Source organism: Lissotriton vulgaris, chromosome 7 (genome assembly GCF_964263255.1).
Source record: "Lissotriton vulgaris chromosome 7, aLisVul1.2, whole genome shotgun sequence".
NCBI classification, from domain to species: Eukaryota; Metazoa; Chordata; class Amphibia; order Caudata; family Salamandridae; genus Lissotriton; species Lissotriton vulgaris.
The window spans coordinates 805,559,116-805,571,268 of NC_141695.1; the positions used below are offsets into that span (position 1 = coordinate 805,559,116).

The 12,153-nt window shown below is 44.3% G+C and overlaps 1 protein-coding gene across 1 annotated transcript in view; it reads left to right on the forward strand.

The window, feature by feature from the left end:
* Nucleotides 1–7,596: 7,596 nt before the first annotated feature.
* Nucleotides 7,597–12,153, forward strand: part of LOC147702453 (galectin-3-binding protein-like) — a 50,737-nt gene continuing 46,180 nt past the window's right edge. Inside the window, exon 1 of the mRNA XM_086931075.1 lies at nt 7,597–7,730. The gene's annotated coding sequence lies outside the window, so the exon portion shown is untranslated. The remainder of the gene's footprint in view (nt 7,731–12,153) is intronic.

The window sequence follows — 12,153 nt, forward strand, 5'->3', positions numbered from 1 at the left end:
TGCCCCCCTAATGGGTTCCATCCCCGCTGATGGGCAGCAGCCCATGTCTTGCTTTTGTGGCACGGCAAACCTACATTGCTGCCTCATCCGTCCCTCCTTGGGCACTTTGTATTTTTGCGTCCTCCGGGGCTATGGGGCGTTGCGGCATGTGGGGGGAGGGCACAACTAGGATGAGCCTAGCGGGAAAAACGTATGCCATCATGCATACTGAAAACAAACACAAAACAAACATTTATCAGCAATACGTTCACCATACACCATAGCTGAGTTGAATCTCAGCCATCTCGATATTAACTCGCCTGTATGGGGAACATCAGTGGGGAGCTGCAGGGCAGTGTCGCACATAGTAGCACCATGGCAACAGGCCCCCCCACCCCACAACACAAGCATGCATCCCGCAAATAACACACTAGACACCAGTGTTAGTTTGGGAAAAGCTGCTGCAGGTTTATTTACATACAACGTTATGTAATCATAGTGGGTTAGCTTACGGGCGATCCAAGGGCAGGCCGCATTCTCACCACCTGCCCGCCTGATGAGCCAGGCAGAACTGTGGCGAACCACCTATGTGCTGCCCCTTATGGTAATGATTATACACGCGGCCCTTGCGGGGCGGAGCGGAGCTAGGCAAGCCCCCGGATGCACAGGCCCACAACCGCCCGAAGGACTACTGGGGCGCCGACACAGGTTCCAGGAACCTTCCCTGAGGCCCCTGGTATTAGGCTCTGGCACCCCTAAGTGCCCGCTGAGGTACCGTGCTGCACCTCTCTGCTTCCGGATCGCCCTGTAACTCCGCCTGCAACGAAAATTAACACATAAAAAAGTTCAAACTGTCCCCACCCAAACCAGACACACGGGTGAGCGGTCGGGAGGGAAAATGTGTGTCCCCAACAGTCCGAGGCCACCATGACGGGTCCGGTGCAGCAAAGAGGCAGGGAAAATGGCAAGGGGGACTTAAGTACCCCTCGCCCTGCCTGCTTCACCGGACGTGACATCACTGCCAGCCCCCTCCGAAGCTCCCTTCGGGACTCCTCCTGCCCGAGGGAGGAGTGGGTGAGCAAGAGGGAGGGCGGCGGGGGGGGAAGCCCTCTGTTACTAGGGCAGCCGTATAGTATGCACCCGGGTACTGGTGCGCTGTGTGGGCCTGAGGGGGAACAGCAGGCCATGGACAGCTTACCCCACGCAGTGTAGAGTACCACACTAGCATGCTCGGAAGTTTAGTTCTGTTTTTTTCATGTTTAAATCTGTTGCATAAATGTCTAATTGATGAAATACACAAATATCCGAACTATTTGCATTCACACATACTCCTTAGACAACCCTGATGCAATGTTTTAAAAAAAAAAATCAACCCTTGTGGTGAAATTACAGAAATCGCAAACAAACATTGTAATTGCACCCAAGACTCAGAAATTAAAAGAATCAAAGAGAGTTTATCGCAAGATGGTGCAACATATATTAAAACTTTCAATATCTAAGGAGCGCAATCTGATACTACAAGACTTAAAGAGAGAATTTAAGAACAGTTGTTGGACCCGGCCTCGTGGCGTGGTCCTCGCTGATCTCCGCAGCCCCGGATCTACGGGTGGAACTGGTTCCCGTCCACTCATAACTGTACATAATCCTCCTACACTGGACCTGAGACAACCCCCAGACCGCGTGCCTGCACCCGTGCACGTGACCATCGGACTCCATGTTTGGCCACCCCGGCCGGCCGCCTTCTTTCCTTTCGGCAGCCCTGGCCGCTCCTGACGGCCGCTGAACCTGCGCGTCCGGCGCGCCCAGATCCACCCGGGGGGTGAACGACTCATCAAGTACCCGAAACCAAGACTTCCATCACACCTCCGGCCCCCTTCCGAGGAACTGGTTTCCCTCACACCTCTGAACTATCCCTGGGGGCTGGTTTCGATTGCACCTTGGGCCTCCTAGTGAGCTGGCTCCAGGTCCTGATGGGCGTCTGGGATTCCATGGGCGCATGGTCCAAAGCATCAAAGAACTACCCGCCCAGACGATCGGGCGCCTGGCCCTCGGACCTCCGGCCTCCTGCCTATGAGGGTCCAGACATCAAAGAGCTGGACGACTATAAGACGGCCTGCCTTCCACCTAGTCGGCAGTTGTATCTTGGACAAGAAACCCCTGCTGATCTGATCGCGGCTGACTTCGAGGAGAACCGACTCTGACCCACCGAGCCCTGCTGACGACGTCGCGGCTCATCCTAGAACCTACGGAACTGAACCATCGGGGCCCTGCTGACACTGTTGCGGCTCCCTCTTGAAGTACAAAACCTGAACATCGGAGCCCTGCTGGCGCTGTCGCGGCTCCCTCTTGAAGCGCAAGACCTGAACATCGGAGCCCTGCTGACGCTGTCGCAGCCCCATCTACTTCCGAGTACGACGGAGTACTCCTGCCCAAGCCCTGCTGACGTCGTCGCGGCTTGACGAACTCTCTGGTCCGGCTGGACCATCGACGCTACCTTCACGAACAGCTTGAACCCGAAGTGAGTAGGACAGCAAGTCCCGTCGCCAGCCCCGTACCCCCCAGTTCGAGGATTGAGAACTGTGCGCCGGGTACGTGGCGTGCCAGCTGGCCCTCTCAGACTGTCCCGCTTCCCCGTTCCCCTGTTACGAGACTTTCGCGATCCCTCGATCGCTGTGTATTGCTCTTTAATTAATCTTGATAAAGTCTTTCTTGATAAAGAATCATGGTGTGGTGTCTGCTCATAAGTGTGGTGTGTCGACAGTGTGTACGATCAGCCCTCCCCGGTGGGGACTCCCCCCTCGATAAGACTCGGCAGTAATTGTGGGAGAGGAGGTCCCGGGTGGTTAGGAGAATCATCTTGACCCCTGGGGTCACCGCCTTCCAACAACAGTAATTTACAAATAAAGCGGGATGTTGATAACAATGCCTAAAGAAAACTATATCATGCTATATTAACCAGGAATGAGCGAGCATACTGGTGTCTGGTGGGTCATGGTACAATTTCATATAGGCAGCCAGACAATCTGTTTTTCCCCTGGTAATAAGTGAGAAACTCACATTAAAATTCTGTATAAGTCAACTATTAAATCGACAAAAGTTGATGGAAAGTTTCCAGCTAGAACAGAGGAAGAAATAGTAAAACTAATCAAAAAGTACATGCTCATCTAAGGCAACAGGACCAAATGGTATCCCTATAGATCTATAGATGTCTCTATTTCCTGTTGAATATGTGCAAGTCTTAAAACAATCACTCCAGTGAATGTATTTGTTGTTTGGTTAGCATGCCATGGCATGTGACATTTGGTTTACAAACTCAAATTAAAAACTTTTCTTTATGTGTTTTTATTGTTTTATAAAGTCACAGAGTGATTTTAGGACTGCAAGTCAAGAACTGGTTTGTTGTACTTTTTTTCTTATTTTTAGTCAGGTTATTTTTTGTTCAGTGCAACACTGCACATCAACAGAAATCATTTAAAATCACTGTCATTGTTATATTACATTAGTAGGTGCGTTTTTAACCATAATTGTAAGCTTATTCAGAAAAACTGATCGAACATCTCCCTTCTTCTCGTTTTTCTCCATCACGCACTATGTTGGGTATCTCGGACACTGGATTCACGCAATGTGCTTCAAAGCTGCAAAAACCGGGTTTGCCATAGGGCTTCATATTATCGCTTCACCGGTTCCTTGTGGACATACAGATGACAGAACACCAAATGGGAATTTGCTTCCGTCACACACAGTGCTGTTCTTGTCTGTGAGCCCTCTAAATATTGCCCAGCAGTTCCCAGGTTCCCCTTTCCATTATTGGGTTTAGTGAGCGCAAGCATTTGCCAAGCAGGTCGTACCACCTCCTCTGTGGAGGTAGTTTATACATTTATTACTCCTGCATCTAAATGTGGCAGTGGTTGGATTAAGAATAGTCTTGTACCCAGTGCCCTGTGTTCTTTATCACCTTGGCTGCTAGAGGTTTTCCCCTCCTGTGCTGCATATGCATGATACCCATTGTTCATGACGAGCTCAGCTCGTCATAAGCACACGATCAGTGTACTGCATTATGGCATGTTGGCACAAGGCCTGTGGGCTTCACCAGTGGCATTGGTTACTTTGCCTTGCTGTTTTTTTAATTGCGCATTCAAAGTATTCTGGGTCTTAGTGTTGCTGACTATCACCATTCAGGCCCCTGATGCAATTTTCCGTGGTGGCCAGCTGCAATTAACACAGGTGGGGCGACAGGCACACAAACGGGCACTAATAAAACCCAGCAGTGCCCGTAGGCCCAAAACCAAAGTTCTGAATCGTGGTCCGTATTAAACTGTGTTTATAATGGGCCACGATTTAGAGCTCTGGAGTTGAAACTGAAGGCACTGCGAGTTTCTGTGCCAGTGAATTAATGCAACTTATTAAAAATAAAAATGTACTTACCTGTTGCCTCATGCTGGGTGTTCCTCTTCATCTCAGCAGCATAGGATCCCAGACCTTCTTCCCTCTACCAATCCAGATGCTTCTCTCAGCAGCCAGAGAGAAGCACCAGGATTGGCTGGAGAGCACTGGCACAGTGCTCCTTAAAGCACTAGCGTTCTGTGCTTGCTCTCCACACAGCTGTCTGAGACAGCTTGGGTTCAAGTGTTTAAAGTGCACATATCAGGCTGGCAAGACAGCCAGCCAAAGTGACATGCGCACGTTAAACCTGAAGGGCACATTTTTCCTCACTGCTGCTGACCCGCCCTCAGACTCAGCTGCTGCCAGGATGAAAAATAAAATGCTGATAAATGTGTTTTATTACATTTTATTTTTCATATTTCCTACTCACAGGCGGAGTGGCGACGCTTCTCTGTTCTCACGAAGGCACTGCCGCTGGCAGTTTTGTATCAGACTATACTCTCACGTTCTTATTCCACATCATGTGGAAAAATAGAAAAATTGATGTACATAAGCAGCGTTCATTTCCCTTTTCCCACTCCTCTCCCTGTAAGCACCATGAATACCGTAAAATATTGACCGCATCACTCCGCCAGTAAAAGCCCGTACCCATATGTACATGACGGCCATTCTAGGCACCCTGGCCTTTTGCCCGCTCATTAGAATCACCGGCTTCCCTTCTGCGCGTATCTGAACCCCCCCCTCTCTCACATGCATAGACTATGAAACCCTCTTCCCTCTGCGCGACCCTGCCCTGAAAGGCAACCCTCCTGCTTGACTCACGCAAACCCCCCCATTCCCTCTTGAAGAGGCATCCTTCGCCTCGGCTGACATAGCCCTCCCCAGCTGCACCTGACTGCCCCCGCTCTCTCATGCATGAGTCATAAGACCTCTCTCTCTGTGCGACTCTGTCCCTGTGCACACCCTGGCTCCCCCTTCCCCTTCTCCCTCACACGGGCAAGTCATAAACCTTCTTCTTCTGCAAGACCCTGTCCTTGGGAGTCACGGCCGCGCCTGACCAGCACCTCCTTTCCTTTCATGAATAACCCCTCTGTTAGTAAACCCTCCCTCCGCGATTGACTGTCCACACATGTCTGAGGTCATCGCCTAAGCCAGGAGATACTGTTTACTGCTTATTGTATGGAATCTCTCCTCTTCAAAGGACCCACTATTGATCCTGGCCATCCCACCCCCTGGGCTATGATCAGGCGCACACATCCTAAAGATTGGCGGAACACTCAGCTGCGTGATTACCCTCCCCTCTTATCAGCAGGTCAAGGGACCCTAGTGTGAACATATGTGGGGTAGGATTGACACGAGGATTATGGGGATGTCTTTTCCGTGTTTCACAATGTCGTAATTGTAATGCTAAGTGTTTTGTAAGGTATAAAAGACGATGCTTCAGCTCACTTGTTAGAGCACCTCCCGATGACACCTTGTTTCGTGTCGGAAATGACAGGCTCTCCTCATGAGTAATAAATCCTGTTCTTGTGATTCCTGCTCCCAGCGCCCGTCTCTTTATTTGGTAACTATTCAGAATGGGAACTAAGAGGCGCACAGCGCCAGCAGCCTGGGCATCGATGGTAATATGGGCTCCTGTTCCACAATCATTAAATACGCCGCTGTACAGGTTAGTACGTGGTATATTGCACTACATGTTTTAAAACCCAGTTGTTCTAAGTACAGAAACATATATCTTTAAAAGATGCATCTGTCCATTCATCCTTCCATCCACTGCTGATACCTATAATTTCACCCCTTAAATTCTGTCACTCACTCATTCATTCTTTCATCTATCGTTCAGTCTTTCACCATTCCATCCATCCACCCATCCATATCTAAACCTAGGCATCCATCTCCATCCATCCATCTAGCCATTCCTTCCTTTCACTCATCCATCTCTCCATCCACCCTTTCCCTCATTCATCCATCCTTTCAGCCATTCATCTGTCCATCCACCCTTTCACTCCATCGATTGTTGCACTCCATACATCCATCCTCCCTTTTACTTATCCATCCATTCTTTCACTCAGACATCCATCCAGTTTTCCACTCATCCATTCATCCACCCACCCACTCATCCATCCGTCCACTCATTCATCCATGCTGTTACTCATCTGTCCATCCATCCACCCTCCCTTTCACTCCTCCATACAATATAGCGTGCACCACACAATTCCACTACAAACAACATACATCCACTCCACTACAGACAAAAAACATAAGTAAAACGCAATGACATTTACAAAGCCAATAACTTTCACAAATGCATGACCGATTGCATTTCAAATGCTTGTTTAATTAGCATGGACACAAAAATATAGGCCAGACTGGCAAAATGCCAACAAGGTTGTCTGAATCTAACCTAAGATGCACCGTTATTCAGCTCACTATGCAAGTTATGTTTGTCAATAACACCTTGTAACATATTCATAATACAAAAACCAAAACACTTTATTTCCCCGTTTTAGTATCTTCTTTTTCTCATTGCCTGTTTTTTTACCTTCATCCTTTAATCTTTCACCCGTTTTGATATTGGTTTTCCTCTTAGTTTAGCCGCTGCAGTTGTTTCTATTCAATTTCATTCTCTTCCCCTTCTGTGTATTTCCTTATGATTCCATATGCCCCATCAAATATTTTCCTTGCTTTCACTATATACATTAACTTAATTGCCCTTCACATCATGTTACATTGTTTGTATTTATCGCGCATTCTGTCTGTCTCTTTTTGTGCAGCGATGACCCACTGCAATATTAGACAAGTTCCAGGTGATTTATAGCCGGAGCTGAGTTTGGCATCCAGTTGCCGAGAATCCCCCTACCTCAACAAAATCAGTGATTGGTTGCTTCTGTATGTACCTGCCCTGACAGAGTTTCGTTTCCGAGAAGTGCCGTAGAGCAGGGGATACACAATACGATGTGGATACCATAACATTACAGAACACCGGCGCGCCTGTGATGACTATTTTCATGTTCAAAGGTGGCGTGCATCACAGCCCAGGATCCTGTCGCTCTTGGCAGTGCAGATTAGTGAGCTCCGCACATGCTGGCATGGAAACAGGGCGTAGTGCCCCAGAGGCCTCTCTAACTGACGCACAAATCGCAGAAACGAAACCTATTCGAACAAAAAGAATGCAGGCGCCGGGCGTCCCTTCTTTGAATTCTGGTAGTACCTACAGTTTTTGTTCGCCCTGTTTGTCCAGCTTTGGTGGAAGCCAGAGTATAAATAGCCAGAAGACTAGCGTGAGGTAAAGGACGGTGGGGAGAAGTTAGCCATTGGGAAGTGCTGAGCCATCTGAAAACGAAAGGTAGAATACAAGAGAACAAGCGGTGAGTAATCGGCAAGTGCAATTTGTCATTGGAGACAGGGAAGTATTTATTTGGACCACTGACAGAATATTGTGCAAAAAAATATCGGAATACAACAATATTGTGTCAAAAAAATTGTTCTTAAAAATATCCACCAAAAACGGACAAAAATAACTTTTTATCGATTTTTAGGTAGTATATTTTTTAAAAAAGAGCTCTATGAAAACCTAACATAAATTTTCAGGATTAAAAGTATATATTTTTAAATTTTATATATAATGTAAGCACACACACACACACACATATATATATATATTTATATGTATATAGATATAATTATATATATATATATATATATATATATATATATATATATATATATATATACACACACATTAAGTACAACTCGCCCCTTTTCCATGCACTACCTATACCAGCGGATATTATCTAATTTATATATAATTTATAGCATGTGAAATTATTGCAGTAAATAAATCACTAATGACATCAGACATGATAATATTAGCCAGAACTGGTGCATGGTACAGTGGCTAGTTATAGTTAATGTAGGGTGGCGAGTGAGGTGAGTAGACTGTATACGGATGTGCATCAGTGATAATAATTGAAAGGTGGTGCGTAAATATGAGTTGTAAGTATGATTTATAGCAATATGAAAGTGCTGCATAAATGATCATTTCAAAAGGTGACTATAAGTTGTGCATTTCTTATGCTTGTGTACTTTGAGGTGTGTTTGGCACAAATAAGATAGTAATGAGTGCATAACTGGTCGATAAATCATACAATTAATTGATTTGTACGAAAAAGCAGCAGCGGACCTTAAAAAATGCCGCACATAACCTCCAGTGCCAATGAGTCTAAGATCAAGTCAGTTTGATATTGTGCTGCCAACCCCGACACCAGCTGCTGTTTGGCGTCGCTGTGCTCTCCAGATCAGTTAAATAGTTTTTAGGTATTCATGGGGGCGCACCAAAATGAGAGTCCAAAAAGAATAAGTAGAGAAATGTTCTTTATTTATCTTTGTTCAGCAGAAAAAGGCACATTAATAAAATATATAGTGAGATCAGCCAACGCGTTTCACTCCCTACCAAGGAGTTTCTTCAGGGCGCTATGAATATTTTCGGTAAGTTGTCCTTTGTAGGATCCCTCTGTGATCACACTGATATTTTCTCGGTCGTTATTCCAGCCTATTTCTTTAAAAGACTTTTTGGAATTTCTATCTTCCCTTCTCTTTTCTTGTTGTAATGGACTTTGTAGGTCTTGTCCAAAAAGGTAGTTCTGGTACTTCAAAAAAGGAACCCGTCCCTGGTTATGTTTGTTCTAGGTGGGTGAAGTGCTGTAATGACCGTCGTCAGTTTCGGTGTCTCGGCATGGCTGGTTCCAGGCTGTAGAATTCTTTATGTTTGTAGAGTGTAATTTGAGTTTGTATACCAAACGTAAATAAGGTTTTCCTAATTACAACCTTTTGTTTTTTGTTTGAATTTCAATGGTTTTTACACTGTTTGCAACAATCTTTTAATATTCATCCAATTTAGAAGAGTGAACTGTTATTAAGTGAATGTGGTACAATATAGTGGTAGATAGTGTTGTAAAATGTACTGTGGGACAGTATATTGTGGTATAGTGAAGTAAAGTATGAGGTATAGTAGAGTAATGTATAGTGGAAAGCTATTCAGAGGAGTGGCATAGAGTGGAGCCGCATAGAGTGGAGTGACGTACAGCCAATTAGGATACAATAGAGTGGCATTTATTGGCGTGGCATAGAGTGTAATTGTGTACAGTGCTGTGGTATACAGTAGGATAGCAAACAGTGGAGCACGGTGAAGTGGATTGGTGTCCTGTAAATATTGTAGAGTGTATTTACATACACTAGTGGCATAGAGTGTAATGTATCATGTACTGAAATAGTGTACAGTGGAGTGTCATACAGTGAAGTGTGGTACAGTGGAGTGGCGTAAACATAAATAGTGTATACTGGAGTGGGGTATACTAGTGGAGTGCTAAAGAGTGAAGTGGCATTAACTTGAGTGCTGTACAGTAGGCTTACGTAAAGTGGAGTGTGGTACAGTGTAGGGTTGTAAAGTTAAATTGCATAAAATGGAGTGCTGTACAATGCAGTGGTGTCGAGTGAAATACTGTAGACCACATTGAGGTACAGTGTAATACAATACAGTGCTATAGCGTATAGTGGAGTAGCATAAACTATAGTGCTAGAGAGTGAAGTAGTGTTTAGTGTAATAAAGTTGAGTTGAGTGGCTGTTTCTTTGTAGTATGGAGTGCTATATAGTGGAGTAACAAACAGTACAGTTGCGTCCAACTCAATCTGGTTAATTATAGAAGCGTAGAGTGAAGTCATGTAGAGTGGCGCAGAATGTATTCTTGTAAAGCGAAATAAATACAGGCGTTTGTATTACAGTGCAGTGGCGTATAGTGCATTTCAGTACATTGCAGTGGCATAGAGTGTAGTAACGGAGACTGGAATAGGGTACACTCCAGTAGTGTACCATCAAGTGGGCCACAGTGGAATAGTATGTAGTGGAATGGAGTCAATTGGAGTAGGGTACAGTGGAATAGCGTCAAGTTGGGAGCAGTATAGCTTAGGGGCGTCCAGTAACTGGCATACACAAAAGTGTAATAGAATACAGTGGTGAACAGTATAATAGCGTAGAGTATAGTGGTGTATATTGCAATGGTCTTCAGTCCAGTTGGGTCAAATAGAGTGGAGTAACATACAGTGGATTAGCGTAGAATGTAGTGGCGTATAGTGTAGGGTCTTAAAGTGGAGTAGCATACTGTACATTTTGTACAGTAGACTGGCGTAAACTACACAGTTAGACAGTGGAGTGGCGTAAGGTGGAGGGTGTAAATGAAAAGAAATGTAGCGTTAAAGTGAGTCCAAAGATGGAAATGTTTTTTCACCAAAATATATGTTATAATATGTAAATGTCGTGGGGTTCCCAACAGGTGGTTACATTCAATGCGTATTGCTTAATTTATGCAAAATGTGTGTATTGAGAAATCCATCATTCGGATTTGCAGAAAACTTGGCTCGATTAGATATTATGTTGCACAGATGCTTATTTTGGGTAGTGCAGGTAGTAAGTAGTCTAACTGTTATAGAACTTTTAATTTATTTCAATTTTGGGAGATCAGTTTAATCAGTATGTTTCCAAAATATATGTGTATTTTGCTGTACTACCATAGTACATAGTGATGCCAAATCATTAGCTGTTGGCTATTGACTGCCTTTACAAAGGTTCAAGGCAGGCAGGTTGTTTTCAGGTACACTTTTCCCATGTTCTGCTTTACACCTTCGGATATGGATAAGTAATTGGTTTGATATTTTTGCCTTACCTATTAACAGTTTAATAAAATGGTAATAGGTTTTGCAAAATATTTATAATTTTCTTTATATTTTTTTGTATGAACAGGGTGTTGCACGATACGATCGTGGTAACACAAAATTATTTTGTAAGGGTACTATTTTTATTTCAAAATGTCTCTATATTTTTGTAGCACACAAACATTTTATTTTAAGTAGTGTAGTAATTTTTAGTAGTTAACGCGCTACTCTGTACCCTTTGTTCAGCATATTGAGATATGCTATAATTGGAAAATACACTTTAGCATACTATATTCATAAAATATAGAACCACATGTACGAAGCATTTTTTGTGGTGGAAAAAGCCGATTGGATTGTTTCTGACTGCAAAATGCTTTTACATATGGGCAAAAGACAAATTGTGATTCAGTAACACATTATCGTTCCGCAATTTGTGTTTGCAATTCGGTATTCGAAAGGGGCGTGTTTAGGGCGTTCCTTCCAAATACCGAGTCTGAATGTTGTGTATGAATGTTTTGTGACCGAATCACGGTCTCAAAAAACATTAATATTTTACCAACTCCTTGAAGGAGTTGCTAACCCATCCGCAAATGGGAAGGGGTCCCCAAGGGATCCCGGCCCTTTGAGAATCGAAAACAAATATTTTTTAAGAGCAGGCAATAGTCCCACGGACCACTGACTATTCTTAAAAAATTAAACTGCAAAGTTTCATTTTTTCTTTTTAAAAACATCCCATTTTCTTTTAAGGTAAATAGGCTGCAGTAAAGAAAAAATAGATTGCTTTATTAAAAAGCAATCACAGACATGGTGGTATGCATGAGGTAGGTCTATTTGCGACCCACGAGGAATCGCTAATGAATCTCAAAAGAGTTTCATACATTACAAATACCGATTGCCTACTTGCTATACTCTTTTAAAAAATTATATTTAAACTGATAAATAGTTCCCCTACCTATTACCACTGATTATATATATATATACTGACACTACGAGTACCAGAGGGCCAGAGGGCTGGCCACGCCCACTTGGGCAGGTACTTATGAACAATTAGTGCACAACTTGGAAACCGATGTCCAGCATGCA